General features: G+C 39.6%; 1 long non-coding RNA gene across 1 annotated transcript in view; it reads right to left on the bottom strand.

Annotated features, from left to right (window-relative positions):
* Positions 1–17,987, bottom strand: part of LOC134582826 (uncharacterized) — an 859,230-nt gene that overhangs the window by 226,979 nt on the left and 614,264 nt on the right. The window lies entirely within an intron of this gene.

Below are 17,987 nucleotides of genomic sequence, written 5' to 3'. Positions count from 1 at the left end.
ATATTGACTTTAAAAAGGCATGTGCTATACTTTATACTACCACACTGAACATAGTACAATAGTACCATAGTATAGTGCTATTAATGGACATCACTACAGCTTCGGGTATACTTGTGATGTGTAAAAACACATTAATGTCTAAGAATTATAGGAATTACAGTCGACAGCATTTAAAAGCATGTACCCCGTTATCCCCAAGCCCCTTTTAAACTAATCCTACATCTCCTCAACACAAAACTCTTTCGTAGTTCAAAATCTGCCAATGCTCTCCTCTTCGGGGACTCTAGGGACAATGTATAAGGGGGCATATAGGATATTACAGTCAAAACAGGGGGGGCACTATAATCTTCACTGGAAGGTGGGGTAACTTGCGGCCATTGACTGTCTGGCCCCAGCATACTGTGCATGCTGGCATCGTTCAACAAATATGCACCAAATTTACATTTGCTGGCTAATGACACCAGTTAAACTTTAATCTTTCAAGTGTTTAGCAGATACCTCCCATATATATATTTATGCAGGATTGCTATATTTAAGGACGCTATCTACTAAACAGTGCACTGGTATCCTTAAATATAGAAATCCCACAAGGGTATCAATTAAGGGAGTTTTCAAGAGCTGAAAAATCAAATTTGAGAAAAGCCCCTTTTTTAATTTTGATCATCAAGTTTAGTAGATATCCCCCTTTTTGGTATCTTTATGTGGTATTGCCATATTTAAAGCCACCAAATAAGGAAACAAACTACTAAACACATTGTCATGCACACACAGACAATCATATACACACATAACCGCAGATCTAGACATACACAATCACAGACCTACACACACAAATAATCATAGACATACACACAATCCCAGGCATACACACAATCCCAGACATACACACATACTCCGAGACAAAGACACACACATTTGATTATTTATTAACAAGTCAACCAAGCCTCCCTACATTGCTCTCGGAGGGCTTGAGTGGATCTTCTCACTGGTGAACAATGGGGATAGTGGGATCACAGTGTACAATGTGTGACCTCTAGTGATGCTGATGCCTGGTGGAACACTACAGTGAGCTCGAGGGAACTGTGCAGGGAGAGCACAGTAAGTACTCACTGCCTATCTCGCCACCCATTTATGCCTGGCCCCCACTGGACACTATTAGATTGGGCAGAGTAGGAACCATCCATGTGGGAAGGCTGGTGTCTACATTGCCACGTTTAATTAGCAGCACTTGCACTCTAGGTGGGGGGAGAATGAATATCCAATGGGAGGCAACTCCTCTCCGTAGTGTCGCCATAGCATCCATACTACTATAAAGGATAATAATTATAAATTAGTGATCTCCCAAACGGTTCTCAGGCGAATAGTTCCTGGCGAACATAGCTTGTTTGCGTTCGCCACGGATGGCAACATGTTCGGTCCGCCCCCTATTCGTCATCATTGAGTCAACTTTGACCCTGTACCTCACAGTCAGCAGACACATTCCAGCCAGTCAGCAGCAGACCCTCCCTCCCAGACTCTCCCACCTCCTAGACAGCATACAATTTAGATTAATTCTGAAGCTGCATTCTTTCTTTTTTTTTGTATTAATATTATTTTTTATTTTTTTGTGTTTGTGTTTATTATACATTATCCTCCATAGCCAGTAACCTGTGTTTATTATACATTATCCACCCCATAGCCAGTAACCTGTGCTTATTATACAGTATCTCCCCACAACCAGTAACCTGTGTGTATTATACAGTATCCCCCCACAACCAGTAACCTGTGTTTATTATAAATCATCCCCCCATAGCCAGTAACCTGTGTTTATTATACATTATCCTCCCCATAGCCAGTAACCTGTGTTTATTATACATTATCCCCCCATAGCCAGTAACCTGTGTTTATTATACATTATCCTCCCATAGCCAGTAACCTGTGTTTATTATACATTATCCCCCCATAGCCAATAACCTGTGTTTATTATACATTATCCCCCCATCCCAGTAACCTGTGTTTATTATACATTATCCTCCCATAACCTGTGCTTATTATACATTATCTCCCCATAGCCAGTAACCTGTGTTTATTATACATTATCCTCCCATAGCCAGTAACCTGTGTTTATTATACATTATCCCCCCATAGCCAATAACCTGTGTTTATTATACATTATCCTCCCATAGCCAGTAACCTGTGTTTATTATACATTATCCCCCCATAGCCAATAACCTGTGTTTATTATACATTATCCCCCCACAACCAGTAACCTGTGTGTATTATACAGTATCCCCCCACAACCAGTAACCTGTGTTTATTATAAATCATCCCCCCATAGCCAGTAACCTGTGTTTATTATACATTATCCTCCCCATAGCCAGTAACCTGTGTTTATTATACATTATCCCCCCATAGCCAGTAACCTGTGTTTATTATACATTATCCTCCCATAGCCAGTAACCTGTGTTTATTATACATTATCCCCCATAGCCAATAACCTGTGTTTATTATACATTATCCCCCCCATCCCAGTAACCTGTGTTTATTATACATTATCCTCCCATAACCTGTGCTTATTATACATTATCTCCCCATAGCCAGTAACCTGTGTTTATTATACATTATCCTCCCATAGCCAGTAACCTGTGTTTATTATACATTATCCCCCCATAGCCAATAACCTGTGTTTATTATACATTATCCTCCCATAGCCAGTAACCTGTGTTTATTATACATTATCCTCCCATAGCCAGTAACCTGTGTTTATTATACATTATCCTCCCATAGCCAGTAACCTGTGTTTATTATACATTATCCCTCCCATAGCCAGTAACCTGTGTTTATTATACATTATCCCCCCATAGCCAATAACCTGTGTTTATTATACATTATCCCCCCATCCCAGTAACCTGTGTTTATTATACATTATCCTCCCATAACCTGTGCTTATTATACATTATCTCCCCATAGCCAGTAACCTGTGTTTATTATACATTATCCTCCCATAGCCAGTAACCTGTGTTTATTATACATTATCCCCCCATAGCCAATAACCTGTGTTTATTATACATTATCCTCCCATAGCCAGTAACCTGTGTTTATTATACATTATCCTCCCATAGCCAGTAACCTGTGTTTATTATACATTATCCCCCCATAGCCAATAACCTGTGTTTATTATACATTATCCTCCCATAGCCAGTAACCTGTGTTTATTATACATTATCCCTTCCATAGCCAGTAACCTGTGTTTATTATACATTATCCCCCCATAGCCAGTAACCTGTGTTTATTATACATTATCCCTCCCATAGCCAGTAACCTGTGTTTATTATACATTATCCCCCCATAGCCAGTAACCTGTGTTTATTATACATTATCCCCCCCCCCCCCATAGCCAGTAACCTGTGTTTCTTATCCCCCATAGTCATTTATCGTTGAACCTAGGCATCATGATGTCTTAGGCCGGCCCAGAGAGTGAGTGAGTGAGTGAGTGAATAATATAATATATATGTTCAGAAACATATTAGTAATATATGTAAATCGGGTTCAAGCAAAGAGGGTGAAAAGGTATTAAAGAAAAACACACTTATTGCATCAAATTTACAAAGCCAAACTTTTAAAAGCTTTCCTCATTTCTTTCTCGGGATGAGGAATATATCAGTTGTAGACTGAGGATTTCCATCTGCCCAATCTTTTAATAATATGCACTGGAGTGTCAGTGTTGAAGGAGACCGAAGCTGCCCCTATTCTAAATGAAAGACCCGAGACATGGATACAACCCAATCTTAGGAGTAGTGTTCTGATGTAGAAGATTAATTTAGCCGTAGTCAGAGGGATTCAGTGAGAGTAGTGGTGAAATGTGTGTGGCATGACTGAGTGTGGGTAAGTAAGAGTCAAGTATTTTAACTGGGCACTAGTTCTAGGTGGGATAAAGTGGTATAGCGGATGGATGAGTAGTTTGGTTCGTTTTAGAGGTTTGTAGAGAAAATATATAGTGATCATGATTTTTAGCGATATCCAATATTTTTAAGGTGGTCTCAAACAAACATAAAATGCTATATAAAATTTGTGGGAATATCGAATAGTCGTGTACAGTAAATCAGAGAGGGCTCAGAATATCGAACCATCGATCGGTAACCTGGATGAAGTAGGGGGTCAATCTGTTTTATTAAATACGCGGTAATAAGCTTTTAATGGGATAGGACGTTAGGAAAGGTGTGTGATTGGGATAAGTGGTTGTGGCTGTATTTACCTTATCCTGGGACCGACCTGGCTCCTAAGCTTGCCTCCACACAAGCCGCATGCGGCTTGATCTCCTCTTCTGGCTTAGCCGCGTGCACTGACCGCAGTGATCGGTCACGTGGCCCACCTGGCACTAGGAGCACGGCTCGAGTCACTAACTTGTTTTTAAAGGGGCAATGGGAGCCAAAAGTTGATTCAGGCTCCCATTGGCCCATGTCATTCCAGCACCCCCACACACGAACGTTTTGAGGGCGTAGGCATGACGTGGGCCAATCAAATGTTAAAGGATATTTAAACTTCCCTAGCCCTATCCACTTTGTCCTATCGTGGTTTCTGTGTCAGTACCCTTTAGTGCGTTCCTTGATCTATTTTGTTTATTTTGGTTTTGACCATGGCTTTGTTCTTGACTCTGAATTTATCTTTAACCCTTTCCTGTCTTGTTTGTCCGTGTGACTGATTACCATCTACCTGACTCTGGCTTGTTCTCGTTTTCGTAGTCTCTCTGTTACCATGACCTTGTCTCGTTTCTGATTACGCTTTATCTCTGTCTGACGTTTAGTCTGGCCATTCTAAGTCCAGGTAATAAGTTATATCCTAGTCTTGTCCCTTGCTATCCTAAACTCTGCGTGTTGGGGTATTACATCATGACATTATGATAGGACCATGGGCCCTGCAGGTTTAGGACAGCAAATGGCCTCCTTTGAGGCAAGATTTTAAGAACAGGATCACCGTATGGACCAGATTGCCCAGGCCCATCAGACACTTTTGTCCAGAAATGCTTATTTGGCCCCTGAGACACTGGTATGCGTACCATCTCAACCCGTACCTCCCATTCGAGAGGCATCTATCCTGACTAGAAATGTCCCGAATAGTTTGCTGGCGAATAGTTCCTGGCGAACATAGCTTGTTCGCGTTCGCCACAGACGGCAAACATATGCGATGTTCGGTCCGCCCCCTATTCGTCATCATTTAGTAAACTTTGACCCTGTACCTCACAGTCAGACACATTCCAGCCAATCAGCAGCAGACCCTCCCTCCCAGACCATCCCACCTCCTGGACAGCATTCATTTTAGATTAATTCGGAAGCTGCATTTTTTTTTATTATTATTATTTATTTATTTTTTAGACAGAAGTGTGTTATATTTGAGCATGCTAGGCTGAACGTGCATATATCATGGCTAGTTGCACTGAGGGTATGAGTATATAGCAGTACATTGTTGTGAAAGATGGCTGTCATGTTTAGGGTGTAGCTTGCACGTTATCAACTGTGTATTTATATCAGCAGCTCCACCACTAGTTATAAATCAAGTGTGAGTCGCCCCATGAGATGAGACTAGTGAATAACATAATACATGAACGGTTAAGGTAAAGGCATGTAAGGAACTACGACAATAAACTCTTTAGGAGGTGAAATAATGACATGTTTAAATACTTGCTACTTTACGATTAGTTAATGTGCGGAGAGCAGTTCATGTGATCAAAGGCATGGTGTGGAGGATCGGCTATAGTGGGACATGCTTGGCAGGCTGCTGTTAACTGCTTGTGCTCATCCGATCCCTTCTGGGCGCCAGGTGCAGACCCTGGGAGTCCCTGATACCTGGAACAACAAAGGCAAGTCTCTGGCTCAGTGCCGGGTTTGTGGCTTGAGGTGGTGAAAGCTTGTTTTGTCGGGTGGTCGGATCTGTCCCGGTGGTGCTTCACGTCCGGTGCGGGATTGTGGTGGCTTAAGGTGGAGGCGAGTGCTTGACGTGGGGCAGGCCCTGCATTTCTGTTTGTGCCTCTGGTCCCGTCTTCGACGCCTTTTGCGTTGGTGGATTTTAATGGGGACTGCTTCGCTTAGCTGTGGTGGAGCTTGTTGGGACTGTGGTGGAGCTTTAAGCAGCTATCAACAAGCGAATTTTGTCTGAATGTGTTTGGACGAAATTAAAATTTTGGCGGAGACCAAGACTAATAAGCATTAGAGTTAGCATTCCACCTGTGCGGACTTACAAATGCATGTAAAAGTTTGTATCTTGTAATTCCATTTTGTATTGGACTAATTTTGGAATGACAAGCTTTCGGTGAATCCCCCTTTCTCAATTCTAATTAATTTCTAAACAGAAACGACACATACAACTCAAAATTGAGTTGTGATACAGGGGTTAAAGTGACATGAGTGCAGGTAATACACAGGTCTGATCAAAGAAATAGATACCATTCTTACAGAGGGTTGCAAATATTTTGTGTAAGGATCACAGGGTGAGGGGAAAGAGAGAAAAATAAACTGATGTGCAAGAAATGGTACTAGAAAGGTGAGAGCTATAAATAAATGGTACAGATTAAGAATACGTGTACTTACATTTAAGAATAAATATATATGTACTTTTAATGAAATAAATAAACATACAGATAAAGCTTTACAATGTTACCCAAAAAAGATGCACTTTAACCCCTTAAGGACCAAACTTCTGGAATAAAAGGGAATCATGACATGTCACACGTCATGTGTCCTTAAGGGGTTAATGTATTCTTTGAATGAAAGATTAATCAAGAGATAACTGTAGACAGTGGGCTGTTGCCAAACGAAAATCTCTCCATTTGTTTACACTAAATGTAAGTGTAAAAGGAGATTTGGGAGATAAGAAAGCAGTTCATTCTTTGATATGTAGAGTGTTAGTTAGCAATAAACGATTCAGTGCATTAATGTAATAGTTAATTCTGCAATGTTTGCAGGTTGTGGAATTAGGCATTTTAGAACTTGGACCATTACTGCGTATCCCACTATTAAGCTGATACTCTGCCTCTGATGCTATTAAATGTTAATTTTTTAAAATATTTTTTATTTCATATTTTTACATAATATTACTTTAACTCAACATGTGACAACTTTTTTTTTAATGAAAATAAAAAAACAACTAAAGGCTAAACGATTGGCTTTTTTTCAGTTTTCCATAAATTTATGTTGAAAATATCCCTGTTACAGAGTATCAGTAGGAGTCACAAAAAAGCAGAGTGGAAGAGACGTTCAACGTTTTATATTACAATCAACCTTAATAGAATGTCTAGTGCTAATACAAAAACTGTTTCCCTATCTATACTGTTCAAGCGGGTTCTTGTTAGTGCTAGTCAAATTGGATAACATAAAAAAAATATATTTTTTGACATAAGAAAAAAAACATAAATAAAAATGAATCATTGGATCATGGAATCAAAGTGTAGGTTGGTAGTGGAAGCCTCTGAGGAGTATTCTTCCCGGAGACTACCAATGAGGAAAGATGATATATGCTAAAGATGGGGTGGAAGAAGTCTTCTTAGAGTGGTATATTAACTTGTAGGAATTTCAGCAAGGGTTCACAAAGTTTTCTGTATTGGGAATATCTGTGGGTGAGCGAAAAGCTTTTTTCCTCCATAATCCTAATAGACTAGATTTGTGGCTGTGAGTAAGTGGGTTAATAAAAAAAGACTGTAGTTTAGGTACTGGAGAGGAGCACAGTAAAAACAGTAGCGATTCATAGATGATAGGGAGCTGCACTCTTTTGACAGTCTGTATTAATGAGGCTATTTGTTCCCAACAGTTCTCTATTACTGGGCATAGCTGTTTGCGAGTGTACCTTTGAATTGGAGGCATCTACAACACACCACTGATGATGTCAGGAAAAATCTGTGTTTTTTTTCATCATATTGTTTGTTGAACAGTGGGATTCAAATTTTGTTAAGGCACGGTTAGCGCTTAGAGGTTCTGGTTTAGAATTTATAAAGTGAGATAGTCACGTGAAATGGAACGTTTAAAAAGCTGAGGTCTTGTCGCTTGATCTAATAATGATTACGGGTTTAATTCCATTAGCAGTAAGAGTGGAGCCAAAAGTGAAATAATTAGAATTATAAAATGCTTCATATGATCTCAAGCTTGTGCCTGGTGGGAATAATGGATTCAATGTCAGGGGATAGAGAGGATATTGGTAAGGGGATATAACAATAGAGCCTTTATCTTGTGTCCATAATCTTAATGTGGGCATAATAGTCTGGTGTGTGGAGTGATGTCGTAGTAAAGGTTATTCCGATTTATGCTCTGGGACAGTCTGAATTGGTATCTGTAAGATAACCATTGTTTGATTGGGTCCATCAAAATATTCTAGTTAGCAACACTGTGGTAGATTTCCAGGTTGGGCAGCCCGAGTCCTCCTCGTTACATGTGACGTGTAAAAATAGTGTATTGTAGTCTAGAATGTTTATTGGACCATATAAATGAGTTGAAGGTCTTTCGTGCGGTAAAAAAGGATTTTGGTAGTACAATAGTCAGAACCTGTAGCATATATAGGAACCTATGAAGCACATTCATTTTTAATATGTTCACTCTACAGAGCCATCCAAAATTGGGCATTTGCCAAGGTAATAAGGTCTTGTGACATTACTCATAATAATAGAGGAAAATTCAGCTCATAGAGTTTTGATAGCATGCTGGGAAGATGAACTCCCAGATTTGTAGTAGTCGTGGTGGCCCAGAAGAAAGGAAACATTTTTTAGGGAGATTTGTGTTGTTTTGTCAAAGTTTAATGCTAGTATTTTGCAAACATTTTTGCAGAATTGACCTGGAAATCGGATAGTCATTTATATATGGATAGCTCCTCAAAAAGATATGGCATGAAAACAAGAGGACCAGAAATTATACATAGAAGGTCGTCAACAAAGCCACTATTTTATATTCATTTTGTTGGATATTGGGATATATTTAATACATGGATATTGGGATGATCTCTAATTCCCTGGAGAAATGGCTTCATGATAATAACAAAAAGGAAGGGGACAAGGGACACCAGGTTAAAGAATTGGCCGTTAATTATGATTCTGGCACTTGGTATGGAGTATATTGCTCCTATCCATCCAAGAAAGACAATTGGGACCAAAACCCATAGATTGCAGAGTGGCAAAGAGCCGGGATCAGTCCACCCTGACATACACCTTCTTGATGTAGATAGAGAACAACAAGCTCTGGGCAGCAGAAGTTCATAAGAGGTCCAATAAGTTATTCAACTGTTATTTTTGGTCAGGGTGTGCTAGCCCCTGAAGTGGTTGTAGAAGGTTGGCCGGAATTTTGGCAAAAAAATTCAAATCAATGTTAATCAGTGAAATAGGGCAATAGCTTCCACAGTTAGTTGGGTCTTTCCCATGTTTAGGTATCAATGTGATGTGAGCCTCTAGAGCTGAGTGAGGTAGATGTTCAGAGGTCGTCAGGGAATTAAAAGATTAAGAAAATGTTCGGTAAGTATTGGAGCAAGTGTTTTATAATATTTGGTTGAAAAGCTGTCTGAGCCTGGACTTTTACCTATAGGTTAGTTTTTTGGTAGCTATTTTAAATTCCTCTACTTGGATAGATTCTTCAAATGTCTTTAGGACATTGCTAAGTATTACACATTTTACCCTGGAGTCGAGAAAATGGTTGATTTCTTCAATATAAGGAGGTGAGTCTCTGAGGTTTCGTACACTGGAGTAGAGGTCATGTGTGGGAGTAAATGTGAGAGTTCCCCCAAGGATTTTTAATACTTGCTGTGACGGACCGCCTGGGTACCATCAATCTCTGCTTCCTAGTATTTGCGAAAACCATAAGCACTGTACTGGAACACCATAACCACCATAAACCCCATGAACTGCCACAGAGTTGTTGGGGTCTCGCTACCCTCCACTCACCCTGGACCCAATACCAGGATCCAGCTTCCAACCTCTCCTAGTCCAGAGAGCATAGCAGGCACAGCTCTTATAAGAGCTAGTGATTATACTCAGGGGAGTATTGTGATATAGCAATTCCCAGAGTGAATATAGCAATCCCCAGAGTGAATGTAGTTCCCCAGTCCCCCAAACATGAACCAAGACTTCATGAAGGGGTAAACAAATCTCTCTTTAATGGGAGCCACACGTGCCCTTATATGACAATCCCCATGCAAGAGGTACACCCACATGGACCTTGTGGGAAACTGATTTGCAACTTCACAGACCCATAACAATAAGGTTACAAGGCACGACACTCCCACACACAGCACACAATCCCTCCCCTAGCACACAATCCCTCCCCTAGCACACAATCCCTCCCCTCTGCCTGGGAGACAATTGGATCAGTAACTGTACTAATTCTAATCCAATTATCTCCAAGCACAGAAAAAACATACTTTTTTAAAACACCCCAAAAGTACCCTAAAAACACACAAAACCCCACAAATGTTACATCCCCTGATCTGGGTGACCAACATATCCAAAAATCACCCAGATCAGTTCAGAGGTTCAGGAATTTCCTGGAAGTCTTATTTCTGACCCACCGTGCACATGGTCCTATGCCCAAAACAGTTCCAGGGAATCAGGGCTAATGGTCAGTCTCTCTGTCTGGAGTACAAAAGTACATAACTCACATGAACAGAGCTTTTTCAAAGTATTTTAGCCAGGTATTTTGCAGGGGCCATAGTCACAGGATAAGAAGCTGGCCAGCAGGCGCCTCCAAGAAGGTTCAGTTCGTCACACTTGCTTAATAGTAAATGGCCACACTTATCTCCTAGTGTACAGTAAAATCTTTTTGTGATTAGTAGTTTTCGTTTGATCTGAGTGTTTAGTGTTAATTGTAGCTCTGATCTTTTTTCTATGAGTTTATTGTACAAATCAAAGGAATGGTTGTTCTTGTGTAGATATTCAAGCTCTCTGATGTCTTGTATAAGGGATGCTGTCTTAGTTTCTCTAGTTTTTTTTTTTTGTTTAGAAGTTAGGCAATGAGGATGCCCCTTATCAAAAATTTGTGTGACACCCATGTTGTAGTGCGTGATAAAGACAGTGAGGAGTTCTCAATAAAATAGTGTCAGAGGGATTCCTGAATATTAAATCATTAAGATTCCATTGGAAATTTTTGCTTGGGAGGGAAGGGATCAGCATGGTAAGGGGTGTGTGATCCGACCTGATAAAGCCATAGGCACATGACTGAATCAGGTGCAAAAACCTGTGGGGAATAAATAGCATATCCAATCTAGAATATGTGCCTGTAGCTGGGCAATAGTAAGATTAGTCTTTCATGTGAGGATGAATTATACGCCAACTGTCAAATAGTTGATAGAAGTGATGAGAAAGTGCAAATATGGAACTTTTATCCTTCTTTTATAACCTTTTTGTACAAATTGTTTTTTTAAAAATAAAGATTGGGAATTAAAATCCTTTTTATCTGTACAATTTCTTCTCATACAGATAAAAAGGATTTTAATTCCCAATCTTTATTTTAAAAAAAAAAACAATTTGTACAAAAAGGTTATTGTGAAAAAGATCTCCAACAGGATATTAACAATATTGGCGATTTAAATAGGCCACAGCTATTGAATTATAAGAACAAGGATAAAAAAGAACCAAAAAAAGAACCAAACAAACAAATCCCTCTTATCTTTAATTATTGCAGCAACGTGGGCACTTTAAAAAGGATTGTAAACAAAAACTGGGCACATTCTACAACAGGATCATGAAATGCGAGATTTTTTAGGGGATAAACCTAAGTTCATTTTTAGGGGAGCAAGAAATTTTAAGCAAATTTTAACCTCAAACTATGTAGATAAAGAAAACAAGAATTCTAATTTTTTAACTAAGTGGTCAGAAACGCAAAAAGGTTTTTTCCACTGTGGTAACTGCTATGCCTGCAGAAATACCCATATAACTAAAAAAAAGAAAGTGGATTTTATTTCTAATATAACTAAAAAAACTTTTAATATTAATTCTTTTATTTCATGTGAGTCTACCAACGTCATTTATTTGCTGCAATGTACATGCGGCCTACAGTATGTAGGTAAAACTTCAAGACCGCTAAAAACTAGGATCTATGAACACATTCGAAATATAAAAATTGGGTTTTTAAATCATAGTGTATCTAGTCACTTTTTAGAAAGACATAACTCTAATCCCAATGAGTTGCAATTCACAGCAATCCATAAAATTGAAAATCATTGGAGAGGTGGCAATGGTGCTATGAATTTAAATAGAAAAGAATCAAACTGGATATTTGAGCTCCAAACATTATGCCCAAAGGGCTTAAACATTGATTTTGGAATAAGCTCAATTTTATAAATTTTCCCTTATGTGTGTGATACTATTAATTTATTATAGTTAAATTTGACATGTAGGTTTTATTATACTACTTTTACTTACCTGAATGTTTTTATTATATTTATTAAGATGTATGACACATATTTTTTTAATGACACCATTGTTAGATACCTTTATCTGATATTACTCTCTCTCTCTCTTTATATTTTTATGTAATATGGACTAATAATATGGACTTGGAGTGATAGGGTTTACTATCCTCCTTATTTATGATCTGGCCGTATGTGCAATCACCTATCCACGCCCCCCTCCGGTGTCACGTGATTGGAAGCTGTACCACGTGACCGGAGCAAAGCGAAACCGTAAATGAAATGAAAAACACACATTCTCTTGGAAATGACGCGCGGCCATCTTGGGAAGGTCGCACTCACCCGGGTCTGCGGTGGCTCCTTCTCTCCCTCTCACCGCCGAGGTCCGCGGCGAGCACGCCGTTGCGGCAAGATGGCGGCCGCCATGCGGACCCGGCGTGCTTGCTGCACAGGGAGGAGGAGGAGAGCTGCGGATCTATGAGGGAGGGACAGGTCAGGGACTATGTTGTAAAACAAGATGGCACTGAGTCCCTGACCTCTCTTTATAGCCCCTGTGTACCTATTTAAACCAAGCACACCTACCAGTCAGCGCTTGGTTATTTTGCTTGTCTTTGTATACCTGCCTATTGCCCTGATTTTCAGTTTATGTTCCTGGTTCCTGATCCTTGATTCCTTGATTGATTATCCTTGCCTGTTGCCAGACCTGACTCCGGTTTGATCGGCTTCTTTTGTCTGCTGCAGGACTTCGGATTATTTTCTTCATCTCCTGCTCCTGTTCTCTTGGATTCTTCGTTTGGCTTCTCCCCATTAAATGCCTCAGTGCCACCACAGACCCCTTTGGGCCCTGTCTCCACTCACAGGTGCTTCTGAGGGTCGTAATTGTAAGGGAGTGCTGTTCCACTGCAATTGGGGTCCATCACCTCTGCAAAATCCCCAGAGGGGTGTGACAAATATCTTCTGGGACTGAACCAGTACGGTATAGTTTGGCTCTACTCTATCTGTACAGATGTAGGTAGTTCTACCTTGTACAGGGGGTTCCTCCGTGGGAACTGATGTAATAAATGGTGAAGTTGAAGGTTTGCCGGTCAGTCTGTGGAGAGCAGGGATCTCCCTTCGCCTGTGTGCTGCCATAGCTGCTGAAGTTAGTACGGTAGTTCTCTGTTGATCTTCGTGTGAGGTCTTGACTCAAAGGTTCTGCTAATCCTACGCGTTTCGTAAGTCTGCGCTTACTTCCTCAGGGAATATTGTTGAATATCGGCTGCTGAAAAGGATTTTCTTTTATAGGTTTTATAGCAATTCCCTCCAATAACGAGATAAGGCTACGTATTGAGGGTCAGAAGAGGTCTGAGATGCTGGAACACCCAGCCTGGCTTTTATTGAGGTTACATGCAAATAGGACACTCCCAGGGGGAGGCATAAAATCACCAATCACACATCTGGTGCAACCCACACATTCCCTCCCCTCAGATAAACAGTTAAACCAATTATTACATACAATAAAAATACAGTTTTTACACACACACTGTAACTTTAAAACCATACATTCAATTTCAATTGCATATTCAGACTCAGCATACATCAAACATAAACACTTCCAAAAATCAGCCAAATCCCTCCAGTGGATCAAAAGTTAGCTGGAAGTCCTTTATGACCGACCGCAAGCACAATTTCCTGCCCAAAACAGTTCCATAGATTTGGGCTGTGCGGCCGGTCAATTTCATGCGGAAAAACGACTAAGTCCCATTTCGAACGGGACTTAGTCTCTGGAGCTGCAAGTTCAGTATGGGAGAAGGTAAGGGTTAGCGGTGTTCGGCAAAATGTGTAGCCGATTTTAGTTCCCCAGAATCTTTAGCATACACCGCTGACCGCATTCGAATGACTAAAATGGCCGCCGCCACGTGTTCGGCTGCCGAATGGCGGCCACCCAGCGCTCGGCAATTAACCTGCAGTAACCTCACAGCCTGGGAGGTAAATTGCCTGCACACTTTAACTTCTGGGTGGTCCGCCTGTGTGGTACTTGGTTCAGTAAGCCCTATTTACTGGACCAAGTGGGAGAGAGCCAGGGGCAAGTTATTTTACAGGTCTGGGGACATAGTCTTAAAGGGGTATTGTTCAGCAAAGTCACAATATGTCCCCAGACGGTTCTTAAAGGGCCATACACACCCAATAAATGTTAATAAGTTTTCAGGGGCACAATCTTCCAGGGGCCATAGTCATGAGGCAGGAGGCTGGCAAACATGCTTCTCCACAATCCAGGGAAGCAGGGCAATTTCTCATTTAAAGGGCCAGTTACAAATAGCGATTTGTAACAGGTTTCTTGTCCTGATTAACATGATAACTTTCGTGCAGGTGGAATGAATATGCAATTTGTATCAATCAGATTAGCTGCTGAAGTTAGTACGGTAGTTCTCTGTTGATCTTCGTGTGAGGTCTTGACTCAAAGGTTCTGCTAATCCTACGCGTTTCGTAAATCTGCGCTTACTTCCTCAGGGAATATTGTTGAATATTGGCTGCTGAAAAGGATTTTCTTTTATAGGTTTCTTGTCCTGATTAACATGATAACTTTCATGCAGGTGGAATGAATATACAATTTGTATCAATCAGATTACATATTGCAACATTACATTAGACAATCATACTAAATGGAAACTGCAGATACATAGTATATTGTTTAGACCACAAAGCTTATTTTTGTATACTGTATTCCTTATCCATATATATTTTGTTTTCTAAGATGTACTGAAAGACATTAGTATATATGTTAATAGCCTGACTGATTAGGAAGAAGTATCTGTATGTTGCGTAGCTGCTTATGTATTTAATAAAATAAAATAAACATATACGTGTTTGTTGAATTGTATCCTTCTTAATTGGAGATTAATCCTATTATATTGATTATTGTACCATCAAAACATTATTCTTAACCCCTTAAGGACACATGACATGTCTGACACATCATGATTCCCTTTTATTCCAGAAGTTTGGTCCTTAAGGGGTTAAGCATGATGCTGCTATTAAGAGAGTATAGAATTTGTGTAAATAAGTAATATTTCGGGGTGTAATTGATTGGTTTGGTTTAAAAAATTTAAATAAATGAATACAGTATGATTTATAACAATAAAAGTGAAAAATGGAAAGGGGATAAAGAATATATATATATACCCAAAATTTATGTGAATACTGGAGGGCTGACAAAGATGTATGGAAGTATATATCTAATGTTTTCCATCTATTAGAAGGTTGCCAGATCTAGGTCTTTATTTAGTCCTCCATTGTAGTGTGCCCATCTTGAAAATCCAATAGGAATCTCTTTGTCTCAAGAATTTTAGCCTATCTCCGCCTCTTTTTGTTGGTTGGATGATTTCTATTTCTATTTCTATTGACAAACTTCTGGGGTTTCCATTGTGTGCTTTCAAAAAGTGTACTGGGACTCCATGGTTGGTACATTTTCTTTTAATTGCCCTTATGTGTTAAAATTTTTTTAATTTCTGACATGTTCGGCCTATATACTGTTTGCAACAAGGGCATTCTATGAGGTAAACGACATATGACGTGTTGCAGTAAATTAATCTATTTGTATCATACTGTTTCCTTTCATTATTGTGATTGGAGGAGTCAGAGACACTAGTCAAGAGGGACGGGGAGAGATCAGGAGTGGACAGGTAGATTTGCGTGTCATCTGCATAGAAATGATATTGGAAGCCAAAAGAGCTAATGAGTTTACCAAGGGAGGCAGTATAGATGGAGAACAGTAGGGGACCAAGGACTGAACTTTGGGGGACACCAACAGAGAGGAGTTATAATTAGATACAAAAATAGGTAGTGGTTTGTTTTCCTTCATGTTAGGAGAAATTTCTGCTATTGATTTCTTATTTTGTAAAAGAGTTTCTCTATCCATTTTCCTGACTTCATTACATATTTGTTGGAGATGACAGTAATTGTAATGTTTTTGTACAAATTTGGTGGTCAAATTATTAAATTCATCCTCTAATTCTTTAGGTCTGCTACAATTTCTCTTGATTCGCATGTATTGGCTTTTGGGAATATATCGGATCCAACCTTGGTGATGTGCACTCCTGGCCTTGCAGAAATCCATTGCAGTCTACTGTTTTCCGATGGTTGCTGGTTTGAAGAGTGCACTTTTCATCCACAAAAATATTGAGATCTAAAAAGGTGATATTTGTGTTTCTTCCTTCGTGGGTAAATTTCAGGTTCATAGTGTTTGAGTTGGCATGTTGGTAAATCTAATGAGATCTTTTTCTCCTCGCCATATTATTAAAATGTCATTGATAAAATGCTTATAGAGAATTAGTTGGTCCTGAATTGGCCTTTTGTTCCAAATATATTGATGTTCCCACCATCCCATAGTTAAATTTGCATATAAGGGAGCTAGTTTTGTCCCCATGGCTGTTTCAGTGGTTTGTAAATAGTGTTGGTTCTCAAAGAGAAAGTAATTATATTCTAGGACAAAGCCAATGCCCTAAATAATACATTCTTGTTGGTCTTTATTCATTTTCATTGAATAGTTCCAGGAAGTGTTGAACTGCCTTTTTCCCCACATGTTGTGAGATTTTGGTATATAAGGCAGTGACATCCAGGCTTACTAGAAAACAATCATGAATCCATTCAACGTCAGGAATTAGTTGTAAAAGATGAATTGTGTCTCTAAGGTATGTCTATGTGGGTCACCATATGTTGTAGATGAAAATCAACATATGCTGATAAATACTGGTGAGTGACTCTATTCCAGAGATGATGGGTCTGCATGGTGGTTCTTTTTTAACCTTATGGATTTTCAGTTGATGGTAGAAGATAGCTGTCACTGTATTTTCTTGGTACAGGAAGCTAAATTCCTCCTGTGTGATTATTTCTTTCTCGTTTGCTTCTAAATGTAGTGAGAATAATTTATTTTTGTATTCTGAAGTGGGATTTTGTTGGGTTTTTTATAACTGGTAGGGTCGTCTAGCAATCTGAGTGCTTCTTTTCTGTAATCCTCTATATTTTGTATGACAATTGCTCCTCCTTTATCTGCTTCTCTGATTTGAATGTTCTCATTCTTTTGCAGATTTATAAGAGCTTCCTTTTCCTTCTTTGTCAGATTTGATTTGTACTGTTCATTTTTAGCACATAGATCTCTTATATCTTTCAACACCAAATCAGTATATACTCTGATATACTCTCCTTGTTCATGACTGGGATAAAATGATGATATAGGTCTGAATTTGGAGTGAATGACCTTAAGCGGTTCCAAGGGTGGTTCTTCCTCTGTTTGTAGGGATTCTAGTAGGCATTTTCCTTCTATGTCTCTAATTGATAGATCACGTGATAAGATTGAGGGTGACATTTAGATCTTCTCCTAAAATCAATATCCCTTCAGTAAAGTGTTCAACTGAACAGGGAAAAGGAAAGGGTAGCTGAAATAGAAGAGAGGGGTGAAAGAAAGAGAGGGAGGGGTAGGAAGGTTGAAGGAAAGGAGAAGGGAGGGAAGGGAAGTAGGGAGGAAGGAGGAGGAAAGGGGGGAAGGAGGAGGGTGGGGAGGGGAGATATGTGATGGGAAGTAAAGGGGATGAGGGTAAAAAAGGGTGGTGGTGAGAGAGACCCACGGACTGTAAACGTAATTAATGCAGTATAACAGT

The sequence above is a fragment of the Pelobates fuscus genome, chromosome 13, assembly GCF_036172605.1.
Source record: "Pelobates fuscus isolate aPelFus1 chromosome 13, aPelFus1.pri, whole genome shotgun sequence".
NCBI classification, from domain to species: domain Eukaryota; kingdom Metazoa; phylum Chordata; class Amphibia; order Anura; family Pelobatidae; genus Pelobates; species Pelobates fuscus.
Note: the sequence above shows the minus strand (reverse complement) of the source record. Positions and strands in the feature narration are given on the sequence as shown.